This window comes from Balaenoptera ricei, chromosome 14, assembly GCF_028023285.1.
Source record: "Balaenoptera ricei isolate mBalRic1 chromosome 14, mBalRic1.hap2, whole genome shotgun sequence".
In the NCBI taxonomy this organism is placed as follows: domain Eukaryota; kingdom Metazoa; phylum Chordata; class Mammalia; order Artiodactyla; family Balaenopteridae; genus Balaenoptera; species Balaenoptera ricei.
This window is the reverse complement of record NC_082652.1, coordinates 80,260,688-80,284,863: the sequence shown is the minus strand read 5'-3', so window position 1 is coordinate 80,284,863 and position 24,176 is coordinate 80,260,688.

The window sequence follows — 24,176 nt, the reverse complement described above, 5'->3', positions numbered from 1 at the left end:
GATGCTATCAAATTTCCTTCCTTAAGGTGCCAGGAATAAAATCCCTTTTGTCTGTGACCAGAAAGGCATAACGGTTTGAAACCTGTGTGAGACAAGCTCGTAGGCCCGTCCTATTCTGGGTTTAGTAGCCTTACTTTCCTAGGAGCAATCTGATGGCAACCAAGTGTCTGACATGTTTGCATTCTCAAAGTGCTGGCTGGGCTTAAGTGGAAGGCACACAACGCTCTGAAAACCCCCTCCAGACCGTTAATGCTTGCTGCTCTGGAGACTGCCCCTTTTCTAGATATTAGCATCCCTGGCATCAATTTCTGCAGTTCACCTTCTCCAGGTAGCTGCTGGGTATTTTTTAGAATTTCTTCATTGGCTTAACTCTAGCATGGGTTTTACATAGACGGAAACGCGGACTCAAACTCAGATTTCTCTGCTGACCTTTTCTAAGTCAAACGGTGAATTTCGCAAAATGTCATCCGTGCCTCTGAATCTCTTTGGTCCCTTTGGTGGAAGTACGACCATTAAGGAAAATACCTTTTGCTTCCCCAGCTGCCGACACGTAACTCCAAGCTGACCAGACAGCCTGATTTGTATCTGTCACTGAAAGGCAAAACAACTGAGTGTGGACTCCTATGGACCGAGTTCATGTTTTAATCCTTTGACTCTGCCTGGCTACAGGCTGCCACCCTGCCGGAGGCACTCGGTGGATGCGGTGCGCTTCACCCAGTGGAGAGAGGGGAAGCGGATTCTCCCCAGAGGACAAAGATCTTGGGGAGCCACATTGAACCTGGTGCTGGCACTTCGCTGAGCCCATTCTCAAAGCAGAAAGAAACTTCACAGGTGGAATTTAGAGATCTGGGTGAAGGTAGAGCAACTTCAGCCTGCAGCTGTGGACCATTGCAGGTGGCGTGTGGAGCTTTTGTCACATGTATACATAACACTTCAGTCCTATACGCAGTACAGACTTCGTAAAGAAGTTGGGATTTAATTAGTATAGCATGCTTACAGGTACTCAGGGTTGACTCTGCAGGTGTGTTCTTCCATTTTCTCTACCCCTAGCCCAAGACTTATAAGGGTGATGAGTGACGACTCATGGCTTTAAGCAGGTGGGCTGTGCATGGACAGGAGTCTAAGTTCAAGATTCATCTCCATCACTGTCTTGGACAAGTCATTAGAATTTCTTGGTTCTCCATTTCCTTTTCTGTAAAATGGAAATGTCCCTTGGGGCGCTAATAGTCTCCATCTCTGCTATTCCCCAAAGGATGAAATGTGCTACTGTCTTACTCCAAGATATGACCTACAACTTTGTATCTTTTTTTTTAAAAGATTTATTTATTATTTATTTATTTAATTTATTTTTGGTTGCGTCAGGTCTTAGTTGTGGCAGGCATGGAGGATCTTTCGTTGTGGCACGTGGGCTTCTCTCTAGTTGTGGCATGCGGGTTTTCTCTTCTCTAGTTGGGGCATGCAGGCTCCAGGGCATGAGGGCTCTCTAGTTGTGGCGCATGGGTTCCAGAGCACGTGGGCTCTGTAGTTTGCAGCATGCAGGCTCTCTAGTTGAGGGCTGCGAGCTCAGTAGTTGTGGTGTGCGAGCTTAGTTGCCCCGCGGCACGTGGGATCTTAGTTCCCTGACCAGGGATCGAACCCTCGTCCCCTGCATTGCAAGGCGCATTCTCTATCACTGGACCACCAGAGAAGTCCCTGCAACTTTGTATTTCAATAGGCAGTTTCTCGAGTGGATTGCATTAAAATTGTCAACCTTGTAGGACCAAAAACAGCTCTGCAAAAAAAAAAAAAAAAAAAAATCTTTTATGATTTTCTTCCTGACTTGTATTTGAAAAAAAATACCAGGGCTGAGATGGCACTAAAAAAAATGGTCAGGGAAAATTCACTGAACTTTTCCCCTTTACCCTGTGCTTATTTTCATGTCTTAGTGTGTTTCAATGTACAACCAAGTTGTTAATGTTTTCTGTTTAATAAACAGAACATCTGTAACCTCTGCTCCTGATGTTCTCAATCAGCTTGGCTATTAGCTAACAGGGAACTAGTTTGAACTGCAGAACTCAAGGTCACTTTCACCATTCTTCCATTTACATTCTTCCTATAATTCACTGTGTTAATGCTCTCTCTGAAATCACCCTGCCTTAAATATATCACTTCTTTCTCCTTTGGGGCCAGGACAAATAATAGAGCCCACACCATACGGAATCCTGTGCTGGATTAGCACCATGATTCATATTTGGGGAGCTGTGTTCCTGGGGCTCAAAGAGTGACATTCATTTATACCTTCAAAAATAATCCTCCGAGCACTGATAAATTAGTCACTGGGCACGGCTGGCTGCTGAATGACCTACTTTGGCATCTAGACTTGAGAACCGCAGGAGTCTTAGTGTAACTTGGGCTTTCCTCTGAGCTTCAGCAGGGCCTGGGCTGCACGGGGAATGTGCTGGTTCTGAAATCTACCTAACAGGGCCATCACAAGAGGCAAGAGAAAGCTGGCTATCAGTGAAGCTCCTGCTTTTCCCAGAGAGCATATTCTGTACAGTTATCCCTGTTTAGTCAATAACACTTGAAGGCGGATGCACAAGCGATTGTGACTTCATAGCTGTCACTCTTCCCTTTCTATAGTTGCCACTTTCTGTCCCCAAACTTCCCACCGCCCCATCCTCATTGTCACTTGGAAGGGGTTGTCACCTTTTTACTCACTCTATAGTTTTCTTCTGAAGTGGTTTTGTTAGATAATTTATTTTTATATTTTTTTCTTTTACATTAATCTGTTTTCAGTTTTATCCTGTGAGTTAAAAACTTCAAGGAATTAGTAATAAGTGTTGAATCCCTTTTCTAAAGGTCTTCCTTCATGTGATTTTTCCAGAGTCTTCAGATTTCCATACTGGTTTGCCTGGAGCAATTTATCAATATCAATACCCTCGCTTCCTTTCCTTCCATGGAAGCAGACACATTATTGATTATTTTCCTTAAACAGAAAACTATGGTAGAAAAATTTTAGAAAGATCTACAAGAAAGTAATATGCTGGTGACTTCAACTGATACTTTAGGTAGGAAATGTAAATGGACAAGAAATAGTTAAGCTGTAAAAGAATATAAACAAAAAAAATCACAGCTCACTGGTTTCTGTGGATGGAAAGAAGTGGTGGAAAAGGGAGAGTAATGATGTGGCAATGCAAGAAGTAAACATAGGCTAAAGGTCTTGGACTAAGCAGGAGAGAAACTTTAATGTGGCCTAGAGCCTAAATGAACTCTTCCTAACCTTGGTTTCTTCTCTACGATCAATGAGTTTATGCAAAATTGCAAACAGCCAGTGAGAGTTTTTGGAGACTTTGATCCTTGATATGCAATCTAAAGATTGAAAGATTATCTTTTCTCTCTAATTAAATCTCCTCTAACCTTATATTGCGTGCTTGCAAGGTGAGTAGGTAAGATCTAACCTGCTGGGTGAAGTAGATTCCCAGGAAGACTGGGAGAGGTCACGTCCTCCCAAGGGGAAACCTCTCTGGTTGTGATTCGCATCAGGAGTTACTGAAACAACAGCTACCTCTTTATATAGGTGAGGGGAGACAGATAGTGAAACACGTCCAGAGCATTTTTTCCTGAGAAACTGATGTTGATGTGAGTAGCCCTAAGAACAATTTCAATCTACTAGGTTAACAGGAGGGTCCACAATTAAAAGCATAATCTGTTGTCAGTATTACATCAGTACTGCAAAGTAGGCAATTGTAGGCACAAAATCATACTATGACCAGAGCCCTATGTAACACATGGGTCTAAGCATTTACATGAGATATTTTTTCTTGGTGATGATGTACGCAAGCTTCCAAGGGTTCTTCACTTTCTCCTCTCTTTTCTTCCTTTTGGTCTTAAGAACATTATCTCTGAATAGTTCTATGACATTAGGGACCTTGAAGATATTTTGTGCAACCAGTTCACTTTGAGGAAATGGATGCCTCAGAGGGTTAAGTCACCCCCTCAAGGTCATGCAGCTAATTAGCAGCACAGAAACACTTCTGCCTCTCTTATGCCGAGTAGAGTACTTTATATCCCGTAGAGCAATACTTCTTGACTTTGATTTGCTTTCCTTTCGCGCTTGCTGCAGTCTGTATGCTGCAAAGTGGAAGTGAAAAAGAACCATTCTCTTACATGAAATATTTCTTCCTTTTGGGGAAAGATGGAGAGAGCCTGGAGCAGTAGATGAAGTGGTCCCTCCCACAGTGGGGTGATTGGAGGGGCCCCAGAATTGCCATGTGTATTAGTTTCCTACGGCTCCGTAACAAATTGCCACCAAGCTGGTGCCTTGAAATGACTGAGATTTATTGTCTCACAGTTCAGGAAGCTAGAAGTCTGAAATCAAAGTGTCTGAAAGTTCTAGGGAAGAATCCTTCCTTGCCTCTTCCTAGCTTCTGGTGGCTGCCAGCAATCCTTGGAGTTCCCTGGTTTGTAGCTGCATCGTTCCAACCTCTGCTTCCATGGCACATGGCGTTCTCCCTGTGTGTCTCTGTGTGTACTTTTCTGTCTCTTACAAGGACACTTGCATTGAATTTAGGGCCCACTCAAATCCAGTATGATCTCATTCCAATCCCTACCTTGACTACATCTGCAAAGACCCTATTTCCAAATTAGATTACATTCTGAGGTTTTGGGTGGCCATGAATTTTGGAGGGACACTATTCAATCCACTACCTCATTTATTCTGAAATAACAGCTAATAGCTATCTACTAAATCGGAGGCATTATATCAAAGTGAGGAAATAATTTTTTTCTGTTTATGGAACCTTGTGATGGTCCGTTGCAAACCTGAAATCCTGAAGTTAAAACTCCCTAGCAAAAGGCTAGAAGATAATATTAAGCACTCAATAAAGTTTTAAGAGAATAATATATTTTTAGTGTGTTTTCTGTGCTGGGCATTGCATTCAGTGATTTACTTGGACCATTTCATCGAATCCTTTCCAAATCCCCAGGAGGCTTGTACCATCCTGGTCCCCACTCTACAGGTTAGGAAACTGAGGTTCAGCAAGCCTGAGAGTGCTGGCCAGTCTTACACTGCTGAGCTCTTAGCCTCTATATTGGCTGCAGGACTCCTCACTTGTGTGTGTCTCCCTGTAACCTATAGAGAAGTGGACCTGTGACTACTAGATGTTAAAAATTATCAGCAGTAGGGATTCCAGATCTGATGGGGCTGATGACTTGGGATGGGGATGTTACGGTAATAACTGATCTTTGGAAGCAGACTGCTTGAGTTCAAATCCCTGATCAACCACTTAATAGCTCTGTGGTAGTTTCTTCTTGCTACTGTAACAAATTACAGAAACTTAGTGGCTTAAACAACACTAGTTTATCTTACAGTTCTGGAGTTCTGGCAAATTGGGACCTGGGAAAACAAAGGGCTTTACAACTCGACTGAGACCATTTCCTCTTGTGCCTAAAAGCATTCTGAAGATTTTATGAAAAGGTAAGCGAAGCATCTAAGCCGAGAGACTCTTTCTTGGAGTAAAGGTTGGGAACAACTGAATGCAGGCAAAATCAAAGGACACGGTGAGGCCTCCAAGTAATGTTCCAGATTGAAGTTTTACCTTTGAGAATATTGGAAGCCTGAGAGCATCGAGTCCCTGACTTCTGTAACTGGAGCAGAAATAGGTTCTGGGTGCATGGGCTCCATTGATCCAAACAGCTCACAGTAGAACAGCACCCACTGGCTAATTTATTCAGATACAGAAACTGACTCAGAACTAAGAGGACCTGCCCACCCCAAAACCCCCTCCCACCATTGCCATCACCCCGGGCGAGTTCCATTTATCTGTAAGTGACATGCCTAGTGTGATTTATGCAGGAGAAACTTCAGTCCCAAAGTCTCACCTGATTCTCCATCTCCTCGCTATGTGCTCCTTTGGGTTAAGTCTTCCGGCCTCCAGGGGAGCCGTGCTAAACAGCAAATGCCCTTGACAGGGTAACACTATTGAGCTCTAGGGGAAACTTTAAAGATCACTTCTTTCAGTATCATCATTTTACTGAGGAGGAAACTGAAGAACTTGAGGATTTAGGGCCAACTACAAGATTACAGGAGTCAATCACCATATAAAACCACCCTGCACTTCTGACTCCAGCTGCAAATTCAGGGGGTTCCCAAATCACCCTCAGATTCGATAATTTGCTAGAGAGACTCAGAACTCACTGAAAGCTATTATAGTCATGGTTATGGCTTATTACAGAGAAAGGATACAGATAAGCTATAAGAGTTAATGGAAGAGACACTCAGGGCAGAGCCTAGGAGGGTTTCACATGAAAAGTGTCTGTTGTTCTCTTTCCATGGAGTTAGGACCACATCAGTCCTAAGCACAGTTTTCAGTCTCCAGCCCCCTCTGGGCCTGCCCCAAAGCTCCCACCCTAAATCACATCATTGGTCTTTCTGGGATGGCCAGTCCTCACTTAAACAAAAACACTCCTATAGGGATTACCTCCTAGAAGCCAAGGCCAAAGTCCAGACCTCTTTGGGGGCCAGGTTAAATTCTATACTACATTATTCCAAGGAGTTAAATGCCTCAATCAAAGTCACATGGCTTAACCAAAATATTTAAATTATTAAAACTCAGTAAATCTTCATAGTCTTTAATGATCAGTACAGGAGCAATATAGCATAGTGGTTAACAGTTTGGATTCTGGAATTAGACTCTTGGGTCAGGCTACAGCTCTGCATTTACTGCTGCGTGACCTTGGGCAAGTTCCCACCCTCTTTGTCCCTCAGTTTCCTCATTTATAAAATGGGGATAACAATAAAACCTAACATAGAATCAATACATGCAAAACACTTAAAACAGTATGTAGCACATAGTAAGTCCTTGACTATTTTAGTCTTTAATGTTATTAAGCAGAAAAAATATGCAAATAAATCAGAAAGTAAGATTTATCCATAATCATATTGTCCTCCCACCTAACTGATAGGTATCTATCTGGGTCTCTGTATTTCCAAACCTTTTCTATTCATAAACAACAATAAACAAATTATATTACATAGTCTACAAGTTCACTTTTAACTAAGATTTTAATCAACTTATTACTTTTAAATCAATGAGAATTTTTGAAATTATGTAATTCTTGAATGAATGTGGAAAAGATAAGCAACAAAATGACTACGTTTTTTGGTTGCACAAGCATGTAAATCGTGAGCAGTTGAAAGCCACCTGGGTTAGAGAAGCCAACAAATTCCTTTTGATTTGTGTAAAGTCATAATACCAAATGTTTGCCCCACACACAGTCCTGTTCCAGCTCTCCAATTCTTTCATCACATAGGAGAATAGTATTTGTCAGGAAATGTTGCTTTCTGAATGTCGAGGAAGAAAAATAACCTTGTGGAAATTTCTGCTCACCTCAGTGGCAAATTTCCAGTTTTCCGGTTGTGAAGCTGCAAAATATTGTTTTTAGCTGTTATGACTAGAACTGAAAAAGGGTATGTAAAAAAAAGAGAGAGAGAGACAATTAATGTTTAATCAAGGGGAAATGTGATCAAGTTCATGCCATGTACTAGGCACTGGACTGGTCAATTGGAGGGAAACAAAGTCAAAGAAGGCATCTTGTTAGGTGGCGTGGGTCCCCCAGCCTAGCAGGACACAAATGCACGGGGCAGGACAAATGACATGCTAAGCAGGGGCTCAACCCCAGGATTCGGGGCTGTGATAGGAGCAGCATTTCATTCTGACTGGGCTACATAAAAGTGAAGACACTTGGGTTCTGCCTTTGAAGATTTCTGGGGGCACCCTGGTGGGAGAGGGCACCCGCTCGATTAAGATGAAAGCATGATACCGCAGGCATCTCCAAGATCAGTTATGCAAGAAAGCACTGCTGAATCAAGGCTGGCGAGACACGTGGTCGCCCTCTGTGGCAAGTGACCCAGTCATAGGAGTTTTCCTTCTCACCCATAAGAGAGAAATTAATGTGTACCTTTGGCGGGGAGGCGGGTAGAAGCATCCTGAAATATACTCTGACAAAAAGGACTCTTTCCTCTCCGTCCATTGCAGATAGAGAGCTGATTGGTTAAATGAATGATATCAGGAGTTTATAGAAGTACTTCTTACCTTTCAACAGACTTTGGGGTCATCAGCATGATTTGTACTCAGAGCAGCCTTGTGGGAAAATTACGGTGGGTGACGTTAAACCCAGTGAGGACAGGGAGGCCCAGAGTCCTGACTGTGTGTATCGCCCTCCTAGTGTTCTTTGTACTTCATCTCGTAAGCACGCAGCTTTCTGGCTTTCTTTTTTCTTTCTTTTTTCTTTTTTTAATGGGCAGGAGTCCAAATCGCAAAGCACACTGCCACCATTTACATTTTAAGAGGCTTAAGTTTTTAATTTTCTTCTCCATTTCACTGGAACATTTTAGAAAGTTGCACTGCTTTTTATTGCATTGAATTCTGAACATATCCTACCACTTTGATCCTAACCCCTACAGAGCCTGGGCAGGGCTTGACTTTCAGGGAATGGGTAAAGGTAATGGGAGTACAGCAGGTTAAGAATGTTCCAGCAAGCAAAAGTGGGTAAAAGACTCCTGCCTCGTGGTTAAGAATCTGCTTGCCAATGCAGGGGACACGGGTTCAAGCCCTGGTCCGGGAAGGTCCCACATGCCGTGGAGCAACTAAGCCCATGCGCCACAGCTACTGAGCCTGCACTCTAGAGCCCGCGAGCCACAACTACTGAAGCCCGCGTGCCTAGAGCCCGTGCTCCAGAACCAGAGAAGCCACGGCAATGAGAAGCCTGTGCACTGCAATGAGAAGCCTGTACACCGCAATGAAGAGTATCCCCCGCTCGCTGCAACTAGAGAAAGCCCGCACACAGCAATGAAGACCCAACGCAGCCATAAATAAATAAATAAATAAATAAATAAATAAATAAATAAATAAATTTAAGGAAAAAAGACTCCTGCCTCATGACATCCCATTACGTGAAGGAGACAGCAGACGATGGATTTGGATTACTGGTTTCCAACAGCCCAAGTGCTCATAGTCTACCTAACACGCCCTCTGCAGATTAAGATACTTTCTCCCTTCTGTCTCCCAAAGCATCATCAAAGGGCAGCCCCCTCCCTTGCTGGACAGCTGAATTGCATTCGGCTGTGGTCACTGCATTCCCTGACTGACACTGATGGTTTCTATCCGCTGAATTGCCATCTGAGTGTCGTCCTCATTAGATTTCAGGAGGAACAGTTAGTGGCTCCATTCAACTTTCCTAACTTATTTTGGTTTCCCCCTTAAGCAACTGCTTAATTGGCTTACTTCCCCTGAGACCAAACATTTTCCTGTGGTGGGAGCAGAGAAAATTAATAGCTTCTGGAATATAGAACAATTGGGCCAGGATGTTGGAAGAGAATCTCCCTTTGCTAAGGTTCTTCTTGGAAGGGAATCTTTGTTTATCACCTTTAGTGGGCCTGAGTCCTGCATCCTAAACATGGCCTGAAGTTACCTCTGCTGATGTCCAAGTCGATCAATTAAAGAGATGAAAAGCAAATGAGCAACAAAACCAACCTTTAACGAAAGTGAGATCTAGGGTGCTAGGTGAGTGCTCACAAGTTCAAGCAAAAATAGCCTATTGTTCCTAAGAAAGCCCAGAAAACACACAAATGAACACCGTGTAGCTACTTCTCAGTAGCAATTTCTTTGTCCCTGTCATCAAATCACCTGCTCTTTTGAGTTTACAAACATGAGGAATGTGCACAAAAGGGATTTTCACCCGTGAATTGTGATGGCATTTCTCCGTTTAAGTCTATGTTGTGAGTAGTATACCAAACAGTTAAAGTCTGCAGAATTTCTGTTTTAAATAAAAATCCTTGGCTTTGGGTTTTCCTGCACCAGTTGACAACTTGTTAAATATTGTCTCCTCTGCCGGGAAAATCATTATCTCGGTGGTTAAGGCTCAGAACTGCTCATCCCAGCCTCTTCTTTTCTCCTTTTCAAGCCAACCATGCACATTAATTTATTCAAATGTTCAACATGTATTTAGCGACTCTCTCCATGTCATTTGAGAACCTGAGAAAGTCCCGGGTGACCGATAAGAGTAAGCAGGAGTCACACAGCCGTGCAAGGACTCGGGAGTACCCCTAACTGAAGAGTTAAAGCAGTGCAGTGCAATGAGATGAGGGCAGGTTGAAAAGGATCATTCTAGCTATTGAATAAGAATCGATTTGAGGAAAAGGTGTTTGCCACAAAAATGGAGTGACAGAGGGAGGAGGGCGAGAGATTCAAGTTCTGTCTTCATGGGAGAATTGACAGGACCTGTTGATCGACTGAACGGGAATTGAGGAGAGGGAAGTAGAAAAATGACTCTTTTCCCTCTGATTTATATGCCCTGATTGCTTAGTTAATTTCACTTCAGGTGACCTTTCTCCTCTGACTGTGTAACTTGTCTCATTCCCAGGCGGAAATGAGCTGGGCTAGTTCTTCCACTCTGCTCTAGAACATTGGGAGAGGCAGGTCAACTCCACAGATTTCTCTGGCAGAATAATTATCTGGAGGGTTTTTTTTTTTTTAATTCAAGATATTATAAAAACAATAAAATAATTTGGAAGTGACCAAAGCCACACCCTGTAACATTGATTCTTTACAGGTTTTATATGATGAACTACTAGAAATATAAAATGAGTTCGGTTATAAATATCAATTCCTCTTCATGAAAGAATTGGCTTGAACTCTTTATTAGTTATCAACAAGGAAAGGGTACTGGCTTGGAATTTGTTTCTCCTCTAGGTCTGGAGATATTTTTATCTGTTTGGTTGGTGGCACCGTATTGGCTTGCCCCAGGACATCTGGGGAGCAGTATACATTTCTCGGTTTTTGGCCTCTCAGGAGTGACTCTTTTCTCTTTGCTTAGGCAAAGAATGTCAAGTGCACTTTGAATAATGGGTGTTTGTCAATTGACTTTCACAGGAGGCTTTCTTTCTCTTCAAAATGCTTTCAAGATTTCATTGTATATTTTATTAGTAAATAATCATAATTAGTAACAAATATAATAGGTACTATGTGTCAAATATCAGGAAACTCTGCCTATGGGGGCATCATTGTCCTTCATCCAAAGTCATGGGGTAGGTGAGTGGCGGGGACAGAATCTGAACCCGAGTGGAGCTGGTTTCAAAGCCCTAGCTCTTTTTTGTTTGTTTGTTTGTTTCTTTAATTTCCTTTTTTTGAAGTAGAGTTGAATTACAGTGTTGTGTTAATTACTGCTGTATGGCAAAGTGACTCACTTATACATATATATACATTCTTTTTCATATTCTTTTCCATTATGGTTTCTCACAGGATATTGACTACAGTTCCCCGTGCTATACAGTAGGACCTTGTGTTTATCCATTCTATATATACCAGTTTGCATCTGCTAATCCCAAATTCCCACTCCTACCCTCTCCCACCTCCCTCCCCCTTGGTAATCACCAGTCTATTCTCTATGATCCTGATTTTGTTTCTGTTTCATAGATAGGTTCATTTGTTCATTTGTCATATTTTAGATTCCACATATAAGTGATATCATACAGTATTTGTCTTTCTTTTTCTGACTTACTTCACTTAGTATGATAATCTCTGGTGGCATCCATGTTGCTGCAAATGGCATTATCTCGTTCTTTTTTTATAAAACCCTAGCTCTTGGCCATTGCCTCGGTGGCTGAGGGAGGCTTCCGGTAACCTGAGTTCTCTGGGCTGAAGTTTTCTGTGGTGGCCATTCTCCGCTGTGATCTGTGATCACCATGAGCTTTGGCAAGCGGAGCGACATTTTAAACCACCTAAGGAGGAGACAGCTACTTCCTCCTTGGCACCTCAACTGAATTTAATCTCTTCTGGGTCTAACATCCTATATATTACTACACATCCTCTTTGATTTTATTTTTCTTTTTAGTCTTCCTCAGTTACATTAAAAAAGAAATCCTTTTTTTCCCCACTTTGTCTTACTCATTCCTTCTCCAAGCCGAAAAGGAGAATTGAGGCATCATGGCTGATAAAAGAGTCAGTGATGCAGTTTTATAAAAAAAAAAAATGTCTGTTCTAGACTTCTTTCTGCCATATTGCTGATTGTTTTCTAGTTTCTAGTTTATGGATATTATCTTAGATAAACCATTAACTGCTTCTTCACGTCAAAGCACAGTGGCTGGTACAAAGTAGATACATGATCTACATTAATTGGTGTAGGTTGAATCTAAGTAAGAAGGGTTAAGCATTCATTCACTCAATAAACGTGTATTGAAGGCCCTCTTTGTGCCCCGCATCGTACCAGGGGCTGGGATGCAAAGATAATGCTGAGATTTAGAACATCCAGGGTCATCTGACTTGGATTCAAATCTTGTTCTGCTCCACTCTAATTGTGAAACTTGGAAAATTACTTTGTCTCCCCAAGCTTCAGATTTTTCATGCAACAATTAGGGCTAATCATAGGACTGTTAGGAGGATTGTATGAGGGTGCATATAAAGCACTTAGCACAGTCCTGGCACATTGTAGGCCCTCATACGTGTTTCCTGGTAGTATCATGGAATCGAAGATCAAGGGGAGATTAATTACACCGCCAATGTAATTTATTTCAACAAGCACGTATTCACATGCACACATACACATCCGTGCATGGGGTATAGTGATTTTTAACGTTGGGGAGAAGAAGGGTGAATGTATCTAAAATTATATTTAAAAAACTAAACAATACATCTTCCCTATAACACAGACTGTGGGAAGTAAAACTCAGCAATGTTTCTGCTTTTGCAGATATGCAGAAGAGAGCAAGGATTTCCAGAGTGGAAGCAGGAGAGGGTAGCGGGCAGCATAAGACAATATTTGGAGATTAAAATTTCAGTTTGTCAGAAGGGAATAAGCGAACTTGAACCAAAGGCTCTGGATGTCCCTTGATGTTTCCATAATATATGAATTTATAAAACAAGGACAGATTTCAGTTTTGGTATAAATTTAGACAGTGCTGCAGCCCAACATTAACTGGATTTTCCTAGTGAAGACAGACATGGCCCAGTGATGCGTGGACAGAGGTGCAGTCTGGATGGGGCTAGGCTTGGGATCCGGCCACCGTGGCAGCTTTGCTGCTTGGTGGTAGCCCCACAGCTGGTGTTGGGCTGAGGTTTGTGTGGAGTCCAGAGCAGAGTATCTGGAGGATACAAAAAGCATGGGCCAGAGTCCTGAGCACTCAGCATGGGGTGAGTAGGAGGGCCTGACCCCAGAGATCAGGATGTTCCAACAGGCAGGCAGATCATGACAGCAGGGAATCCAGTGGAGGTGGTACTCAAAGTCCAGCAAAATTGGCAGCTGACAGAGAAGGGCATCTGCACAGAGCAAGATCCTAATCTTAGGGCTCAGAGAAGGGGAACGGCCAGAGCAAGGTAGGTCTTGTTTATAGACCTTGAACTCCAGTCTCTCTGAAACTCAGGTCTATGTGGCCACAGCACAAAACCTGTCAAGGCCACTTAGAAGGCCACAAACACCTCTATTTAAGAGCTTCCTAGACTGGAGGTGGGACAGGGCCTGTAGGTAAGGGTCACCTGTCACTTGCTGGGAGAAATAGAGTGCTTCAGAGGCGGGGAAACAGCAGAATTCCTTCTAGAATCTGCACAATTTCTACTCTTATCTCATCTTCCTATTTTCTAGTTAGCTTTCATTAGTACTAGTACCCCATATTGCTTTACTTAGTAAAAAACAAAAAATCCAGTACATACTATTAAAACTACGTCCTGCGTCTTCTAACCGTATGATCCAAAATGTCCCGGGCAGACCCAAGCCTCAGTTGAACTTATTGCTTTCAATACACAGAAACCATAAAACCAACTCAATTTTTAAAAATAATTTTCACATGTCCTTTCCTATAAATTGACAAATTGAAGACAATCCTTTGCCCATTTTCCACTTTTTGGTTTGGAAAGCAGCCCCTGTTTTTAGGAGTCTTAAGAAAGAGCATTGTTGTTGGGTTGGGAAAGTGGTCACATGGGTGACATTTTTTCTAATGAAAAATCCAAATGTTAAACAGCCACCCTGGAAGTTCCTTCCAGGCAAGATCTATTTGGAATACACCATAGCATGATACACAGAACCTTCTGTAAAATGGTGTTCAATCAATGTCACACGTGGTTAAAGCAAGGAAGGCTCTTCAAACAATGCCTCCCCCAAAACTGGAGCCACTGAGCCCGAGAGAGATACTTTATCCTTGAAACCAAAACAAAACAGGACCACCCTGCCCAAGGCAGGGCCACTGGCCTTAGACATTTGGCTTTTCATGCTTGTCTAGTTGAAGTACCCCTCTTCCTCTGAACAGCGTGCCCTGTCGTGAGACTGGAGGTTCCCCTTCACATCTTCAAGTATTTGCCCAGCCACATCTCCACCAGAGGCAAGCGTCAGCTATTGAAATGTGACTGGGGACTTCCCTGGCGGTCAAGTGGTTAGGACTCCTCGCTTCCACTGCAGGGAGTACGGGTTCGATCCCTGCTGGGGAAACTAAGATCCCGCATGGCCCACAGCGTGGCCAAAAAAAGAACAAAAGAAAAAAACGAAATGTGACCAAGTCAATGTACCACCTCTCTCCTCCCCTAACCCAGCCCCTCGGCACCTCCCCTCTGCCCATATTCCCTGCTCAGTGAATGTCATAACTGTCCCCCTAGGTGTCCAAGTCAGACATCCCAGAGTCACCCTACTTCAAGGACAAATTTGTGCTTCTGTAGAAAACTTTGCATTGTCTAGGGGACACCCCTCTGAGTATTCTGATTCCTCGGGGACTATTGCACAATTCCGTAAATGGTGCATAACTGCCAGAATGCAAAATAATTCTCAGCTGTAGATGGGCCCATGGTGTCCTATCTCGTGGAGGTTCAGAATCCCCTCCCCCACTGCGGAAGAAGCTAGCTCTGCCTCCGTGTGTACATTCATTTCAATATTCCTCCTCCATAGATGTGTCTGTTTTTCAATTTCTCCCTTGAACCAGTTATGACATCTGCCTGGTTCCTTCTTTATGAGTGGAATAAAATCTTTAGCATGTGTTCATTTTATATCCTATGAGTCATGATTTTACCTTTTTTTTAAAAAAAAACATCTTTTAGCACTGTCTTTTTCTCACTCGCCGCCTTTTCATCGTTCACTTTTTTCACTCCATTGTTTTCTTTCTAAATGTCTCTAGAATGTGTCTCTTTCCCTGTAACCCCCCTGCTGCTACCCCAGTTCCGGGTTGCTGTCATTTTTCACAGTGATAACTGTAACAGCCTCCTAGTGGACACGTGTCTCCGACCTTGGGCCCCTCCCAACCGCCCCCCACATTCTATTCTACACAGTATAGCTCCTTAAACTAAAATCCCAATCCATTTATCCATCTCCTGCTTAAAACTCCTCAAAGGCTTTGCATCACCTTAGCTTACGGGTCATGTTAAGAAACTGGACCTTTGGGACTTCCCTGGTGGCACAGTGGTTAGGAATCCGCCTGCCAATGCAGGGGACACGGTTTTGAGCCCTGGTCTGGGAGGATCCCACACGCCATGGAGCAATTAAGCCTGTGCACCACAACTACTGAGCCTGCGCTCTAGAGCCCAAGAGCCACAACTACTGAAGCCCGCACGCCTAGAGCCGCGCTCTGCAACAAGAAAAGCCACCACAATGAGAAGCCCACACACTGCAAGAAGGAGTAGCCCCCACTCACCGCAACTAGAGAAAGCCCGCATGCAGCAACAAAGACCCAACACAGCCAAAAATAAAAAAAAAAAAAAAAAAAAAAAAAAAGAAACCAGGCCTTTGAGGCACACTGTGAGCTGGCCCGACTCACATTTCTACCTCTCACGCACTTTCCTTTTCAACCTGAAGGTCAATCACTATTACTTTTATTACCTTTTAATACCTGGCTGACTTTGGGTCTTCTCTCGTGCTCTTTCTTCTGCCTGCCTCTCTTCCCCATCTGCTTTCACCAGGCAAACTCCTAGGTACCCTTCATGTCTCAGCTTAGATGTGTAGCAGGAGAAAAAACCTTTTTCCCTTTATCCTCCTAGGTTCAATGTCTAGGGCCTGGGAATCAAACTGAAATAAGACAGATTAGAGGAAAACAATTTTAATTACATACGTTGCATGGAGTTTGATAGAGAAAATGGGGCTCAAGGGTCAGATGATTGGGGCTTATATACCACGTTAAGCTAAACAAAGGAAAGGGGGTTTGGGGCTTCTGGGTTGGGGGGCAAGGTAGGGAGAGAGGAGAGGAGGAAATGCGGGGTAAAAAAGGATCTTCTTGTTATGCACATAAGAGCTGTCTCCTGAGTAGCTCTCCTCCTGGTACAGAGACATCTTTACAAATGGAAATTTACATTATGAATGTGAATTTCCTTTTCTAAAGGGAAAATTTATACCTTATTTTTAGGCAGCTGCGGGAGGTAAAGAGCTTTTCCTACATCTGCTGGCTCTCAGTTGCCTTTAGCTCAAAATAATCCATATGCCAAAGGGGCATGTTTTGGAGTGATGTATTCTGATGTCACTTTCTATGGAAAGACTTGTCCATTATGTGTCCTGTTCTTTCTCTACAGTAGAGTATATGACTTGGGGCCTGGGCACTGAGTGTGGCCCAGGAATGCAGTGGTAACTTTTTTTCTACGAGGCTTTTGTAATAGTTTTAAACTGTAGAGTTTGACGACATCCAGAGATCATCCTCCCCAATCTCTTCTTTTAAACAGAGCGGTTAATCTGCATCCTTGGAGCTCACAGATGGTATTGCAGCTTGACTCTGAAAGTGTAACCATCATGACCTGAGTTCTAGAGTCTTGCTACTCAAAGTGTGGTCTGTGGGGACAAGCAACATTGGCATACCCTGGAGCTCATTAGAAATGCAGAATTTCAGGCCCCACCTCGGACCTGCCGAGTCAGAATCTACATTTTAATAAGATGCCCAGGTGATTCAGATTCATGTTAAAATTTAAGAAGCACTGTCTAAGGGTCCCACATTTACTAACTGAGAGACCTTGGACAAATTACTTAACCACACAGACACTTCAACTACAAAGTGGGTTTTCTACTTTATATGTACCTCATAGGACGGTTGTGAAGAGGAAGAGTCAATACACACGAAGAGCTTAGAATCATGGCATTTAGTAAGACACTGACAAATATTAGCTTTTGATAATATGACACCAGACCAAAGAGTAAGACAAGTCATTGGGATGTCAGACACCCATGCGAAGGGCCGGCTTGCAAACTGGTGCACTCTTGTGAGCCAAAGCTTGAAAATCCAGTTTGGAGATTTATTTCAAGGAGTTTATTAATGTTTGACTCTCTCACTTAGGAAAGATTCTTCTATTTGTGGTCATCTTCAAAGAGGGCTTGAAGACTAGAGCGGGAGCAGTTAAAAGACAGGGCCAGGTCATGTGACCTTTTTGAGAATTGTTCTGTATGTAAATATATAATCTTGTGCTTCTTTTCTTGATTGCTGTCTGTAAATTCCTCGTGGTGTCACCTGACTCTCTTTGCTTCTCTACCCTCTGTTTCCTCTCTCTTGCTTCTCTGTCTCCTCTATTGCTCCCTATTTGGCCTCCATCCACCTTACCAGATAGTCCTTTATCCCACTGGGTCTTTTCCTGTGAACTGACTTAAAAGCCTTCCAACTGGGACAGGCCGGTGGCCACTGGCCGCAGCAACGGTGAGGAGAAGCCAGACCAGACTTGGGTGGTAGTTCCTGTGTCCTTACACTTTTGCTTTCACCAAACTGTTTTGCAGGTTGGCTCTGAGGGTAGACTCAAGCTGACCTTGAATCCTGATAAAGCCACATTAACCTCTGTAGTTGCATGGAGTAGGGAAGGGTGAAACCCTATAATCTTCCACAAACAGCTATTGAACTTCCTGTGATGTCTGCCACTGAACTACATCTGGGGTATAGAGAGGTGAATGTCCCAGATCATGACTTTGAAGAGCTTGCTCCGTGATCTGTGATGTTACGTGATGATCAAAAGACCTAGAACAGGTTTATGGCTTCTGAATTTCATGTCTTGTTTGTGAAGGCTCCCTCTCCACCCCAAGATGATAAAACCTAATACAGAACCTTAAACTTCATATATATATATATATATATATATATATATATATATATATATAGAGAGAGAGAGAGAGAGAGAGAGAGAGAGAGAGAGAGAGATGATTCAGTTTGGTTCAGGAGTAATATTTTATTAAAAAAATACAACCACCGAATACCTTGAATTAACAGGCAATACATATTTGTAAAACTGTTAAATGATATCCTTTAAAAGGAGGTTTGTTTACCAGAACGTTTACCCTAGATTGAGTTCTCCAGGCATGCAATAGCTCTGTGAGTATTCTCAGTCATATCATTTGATCTTTTTCAAGAAAGAAAACTTTACAAAAAAATTCTTTTAAAGTCTTATTGTACAAAGGGTATATAGACGGAGTCTTCTTGATTGTTTTTTGGTATGAGTTGATCTTCTTGGTACAGGATTCCGAGTCTGGTCATCTCCCCATACCACATCTAGGGCAAGGTTTTTCTAGAGGGTGTTTTGAAATATGTTGCTGGAATTCCAGGTGCTACATGTCCGGGGATGTGTAGAGGAGTTTAAGAGGCCTCTCCAGAAAGATACCGTGAGAAAGCAAGAGATGGCACCGTTTAGGGGAGTAAAAATTAATGATGGATGAAACGGGCTCATTTTAGAAGCCACATCCTGGACAGAATCACACTCTCAGCCCCTGCCTCTGCAGCCCTGGCCCTGCCCACAGCTGCCGAAGCCAACTTCTTCCAGTGGCCTTAGCCTTTCCATGCTGCGTCATCCAGCTTTGCTAACAAAAGTGTCTTTCTCAAGCAAACACCTTTTAAAATATGTCATGGCCTTCCTCCGTGGAAAGGCTCAAAGAAACCAAATTGGAAGGCAGTTTCAGAAGGCCTAACGCAGCCTGGTGCATGATTTCTCCATGGGGCCTCATGTGAGTGGGCGTGAGGCAAACTGCTGGTTTCATTGAAGGTGGTCACTGGGTGGCCCAAAGCACCTGTAAACCTGATCCAAAAATGGCTTGGGGATCTATCTGAGACTCACTCACTGATCTTAGCCATAGGTGGGCATCAAAGACTTTGAGGATAAAGGGTTCAAGGCAGTTAGGGAATCACAGAGATTCCTCAATATCTTCAGGCTGATCTTCCTCCAATCCAAGCCTGCTATCCCACTTCTGTTTAGGGGCAGCACAAAGCCTCTTCGGCCTAAAAATACCCCCGCTTCCTCTTTCCTTCTCATCTCTGTCCAGCTGGGTTGCCCTTCCCTTCTACTTGAAATTCTGCTCCCAAAGTGACCCCATGGGAGCCGGTGGGAGTGATAGAGGGAGAAAGGCAAAAAATGAAGGTGAATCTGGAGCAGAGGAACTTCTGCACATTATAGGAAGATGCAGGAGCCCCACTGAAAAATAGGCAAATAATATGGACAGGCAATTCACAGAGGGTATCAGTTTCCTACAGCTGTCATAACAAAATAACCCAAACTGGTGGCTTAGAATAAAGGAAATTTATTGTCTCAAAGATGAGGAGGCTGGAAGTCTAAAATCAAGGTGTCAGCAGGGCCAGGATCTCTCGGATAACCTAGAAGGATCCTTTCTGGACTCTTCCGGCTTCCGGTAGCCCCAGACATTCCTTGGCTTGTGGCAGTACAACTCCAGTCCTCATATGGTGTCCTTTTTATATTTCTTCACATAGTCTACCCTGTGTGCACATCTGTTTCCGTGTGCAAATTTCCTTTTTTCAGAAATGATACCAGTCATTTTGGATTAGAGCCCATTCTAATGACCTCATTTTAACTGGATTACATCTGCAAAGATCCTATTTCCAAATAAGGTCACATCCTGAGGCACTGGGGGTTAGGACCTCAACATGCATTTTCACGGGGGACACATTTAAGCCATTACACAGAAGAATTTCAAAAAGCTAATCAGTCTATGAAGAGATGAGTAAAATCATTAGCAATTAGAGAAATGCAAATCAAAGCAACACCTTTCTTGTATTAGACTTGCAAAAATTAGAAAGCTGGTAATGCCAAACGTTGGCTGGAATGTGAGGACAGAGAAACACTTGTGCTCTGCTGGTGGGAAGGAGTGCAAACTGGAGCTCCATTTCTGGAACAACCTGGCAGTACTTGGTTAAATTAAAAATGTCCCAGAAATTTGGCTTCTAGGAATATATCCTGGAGAGATTCTCACACAGCGCCATCGTGGGACAGGCCAGAGATGTTTATTGTAATCTTATTTTTGATGGCGGGGAATTATTTTTACATGTCTTTTTGTGTGCATGATAAAATGTACATAACTGAAATGTACCGTTTTGACCATTTTTTAAAAATAAATTTCTTTATTTATTTTTGGCTGCGTTGAGTCCTCGTTGCTGCATGAGGGCTTTCTCTAGTTGCGGCGAGGGGTGGGGGGATACTCTTAGTTGCGGTGCGCGGGCTTCTCATTGCAGTGGCTTCTCTTGTTGTGCAGCATGGGCTCTAGGTGCATGGGCTTCAGTAGTTGTGGCTCGTGGGCCCTAGAGCACAGGCTCAGTAGTTGTGGTGCACGGGCTTAGTTGCTCCGTGGCATGTGGGATCTTCCCGGACCAGGGCTCGAACCCGTGTCCCCCGCATTGGCAGATAGATTCTTAACCACTGTGCCACCAGGGAAGCCCCGTTTTAACCATTTTTAAGTGTACAGTTCAGTGACATCAAGATCATTCACATTGTTGTACAACTATCACCACCATCCACCTCCAGAACTTTTTCATCATCTCAAACTGAAATTCTGTACCCATTAAATAATAACTCTTCCTTCCCTGCTCCCTCCATTGCCTGGTAACCACTATTCTACTTTCTGTCTCTATGAGTTTGATTGTTCTAGGTACCTCATATAAGTGGAATCACACATTATTTGTCCTTTTGTGTTTGGATTATTTCACTTAGAATAATGTTTTCAAGGTTCATCTATGTTGTAGTGTGGATCAGAATTTCATTCCTTTTTTGGGGAGGTTTAATATTTCACTGTGGGCATATAACACACTTGAAAAAAATCCATATTCATCTGTTGATGGACACTTAGGTTGTTTCCACCTTTTGGCTATTGCAAATAATGCTGCTATGAACATTCGTGTTTAAGAATCTGCGTCCCTGCTTTCACTTCTTCTGGGTCTATACCTAGGAGTGGAGTTGTTTGATTATATGGCAATCCTATGTTTAACTTTTTGCTGAACCACCAAACTGTTTTCCTGTGCGGCTGCACCATTTTATGTTCCTACCAACAATGCAGGGGGTTTCCAATTTCTCCACATCCTTACCAACACTTGTTATTTTCTGTTTTTTGTTTGTTTGTTTTTTGTTGTTGTTTTGGCCATGTGCAGCTTGTGGGATCTTAGTTCCCCGATCAGGGATTGAACCCGTGCCCCTTGCACTGGAGGCCTAACCCCTGGACTGCCAGGGAATTCCATTTGTTTTTTAACAGTAGCCATCCTAATGACTGTGAGGTGGTATCCCATTGTGATTTTGGTTTGCCTTTCTCTAATGAGTAACGATGTTGAGCATCTTTTCATGTGCCTCTGTATTTTCTTTTTTAATGAATTTCTTGTGTGTCTTTATTTTTTTCAAAATAAAAATCTCATATATATCATATAAATAGAGGTCTGTCTATCTATCTACCTCTTCATATATCCATACATATGACACAATAATACCATTTTGCTAGACACATTCAAATAAAAAGATACAGATTAAACAGTTTAGAATGGTTGCCTATGAGGGGAAATGAATGGGATTTGGAGATAAAGAGAATAAATAAACAAAGCAACACAGGGCCATTGAGAGGACAAAGATGATAGTGTGCTATGAACTGAGGAGAATAATTAACTCAAACCTTTGCACATTAAATCAAAAAAAAAAAAAAAAAAAAAAAGGAAAGGCAGAGAAAACATGTTTTTAAGCCCACAGTCCTTTCTGGTCCTGCCCTGTCCTCACCCTGCAGGGCTGGCTACCACCCAGAAGCTGGTCTATCTTCCTGAGCCCTCAGGCCTCCTCCCCTGCAACAAGGAAATCCAAACTGGGGAGCGGTGGAGGCGTGAGTCCTCTGGCTGATCAAAATTAGTCAGCGGGACCAAGCAGCCCCCTTGCTTTCTTCCCCTCCCCGCAGCCAGCTGCTGCTCTAGGGCCTCGCGCCCCCTCTTCAGGGCAGTGCGGGAATTCCTCTTCTCTGGCGCCCCTTCTGGTTGTCACATTCTCTGACACTGAAATTCACCATGCACTCTTTTTTTTTTTTTTCTTAATTAATTTTTATCAGAGTATAGTTGCTTTACAATGTTGTGTTCATTTCTGCTGTATAGCAAAGTGAATCAGTTATACGTATACGTATATCCATTCTCTTTTAGATTTCCTTCCCATTTAGGTCACCACAGAGCACTGAGTAGAGCTCCCTGTGCTGTACGGTAGGTTCTCATTAGTTATCTGTTTTATACATCGTAGTGTACGTATGTCAGTCCCCAACTCCCAGTTCCTCATTCCTGTCCCTGGGCCAGCAGAACCCCTGGCCCTGCTGCAGTTTGTGCTGTGAGCTGCTGGCAGGCACCACCCTCATTTGCAGGCAGAAAGAGGAGACAGGTTGTTCTTGAACAGATGACCTCAGTTGGTCTAAAACCCACGAAGGAAATTAAAGGAAGTGAATTTTTCTTAGTAAGCTGCCACTTAGACAGCTTTGTGGTGTTCTCTGGCATTTCATCATTTCCAGTGCCAGTTGAGACCAGTTGGTGCAGAAAGAAGGGACTAATTAAAGGGTGTGGTCAATTTTTCAAAATCTCAGAGAAGGTTGAACGAAAGGTTGTAGGTTGTGGAGAGCAGAAAGGCTGGTTTGTTTTAACTCCATTTAAATACTTGGCTTCTTTTGAATAAATACCACGAGTGACACTTGCCAGAAATCAACTTTAATAGCACGTATGTGTGAGTCTCAGCCCAAAGTGCTACGTTGGAAAGGCTGACAGTTCTAAGAGCAATTTCCCTCACCAGGCTGCATGAGAGAAGACCGATCTCCATTATACTTTGCAGCAGGAACACTTACAATTCTGCTCCACTTAGGAAATAAGGGACTGGACATTTTTTTTTTTTTTTTTTGGCCATGCAGCGTGCGGGATCTTAGGTCCTGGCCGGGGATTGAACCCATGCCCCTTGCAGTGGAAGCACAGAATCCTAACCACTGGACCGCCAGGGAATTCCCTGGACGTTTTTTAATTAAACAACTTGGATTGTGTTTGGGGGGACTATTGCCCGTGGAGGCAGCGCTGAGCAGAGGGTGGGGCAGAATACCTGCTCCCCTCCTGGGGGCCCTGCAGGGTGGTGGCCTCCACCTCATGGCTTGCAGAGTTTACCTCTTTGAACCTGCAAACCACTTGGCTCCAGACTCACCTCAGTGAAAGTCAATTTGCACTGGAGGAAATCTGGAGATCAGAGGCAGGACTTCTGGAAAATTACAGGTGATAAATGCCCCTCGGGAGCGGGAGGTCGCCCCTTCTACTTTCTTAGCATCAGCACTCAGGTCCAGAATAACACACAAGCCACATTAGCTGCAGGGGAAAATAAATAAATTCAGGAATTCAAACTCCATTTCCCAAGTTACTTCAGAGAGCCTGTTTTCAATATATAAATCAGCACTGGTTGGTTTTATTGCCATTTCAGAAATTGCAAAAACAAAATGTAGGAAAAAAATGAAGAGATGTATCACTGGAAAGAAGAACTATGACATGTGTATTGCTTTAAACTAATCTCAGTTCAACAGTCTTTACTGCTACTAGAAAGCCTAACATGTACATATATAATAGTACATATAAGCAGGAATATAACCATTTGTTTACAGTGAATCCTACTTATGCTGGCACAAGAGGGGATGACCCAAGAACTGTATTGGCTGGAATTTGCACCTATTGGACCTCATAATTTTTAGGAAGTGCAAGAAATCATGCAGGCACAGTGGCCTTTGGAGAGACTTTCAACAGCTCTTCCCAAGTCAGTAGAGATGGCGTTTGCAACCTGGGTTGAGGTGCAAAGAACCGAGTAGGGCAGACTTCCAATCCACGTGCACATGCGCGCACACACACACACCCTGTACATTGCTTGGCATGGCTGGCCTGGTGCTGGGTCCACCTCAGTAAAATCTCCCAGCATTCTGCATGATTTTTCCGTGAAAATAGCACTGGGTATCACCAGGAA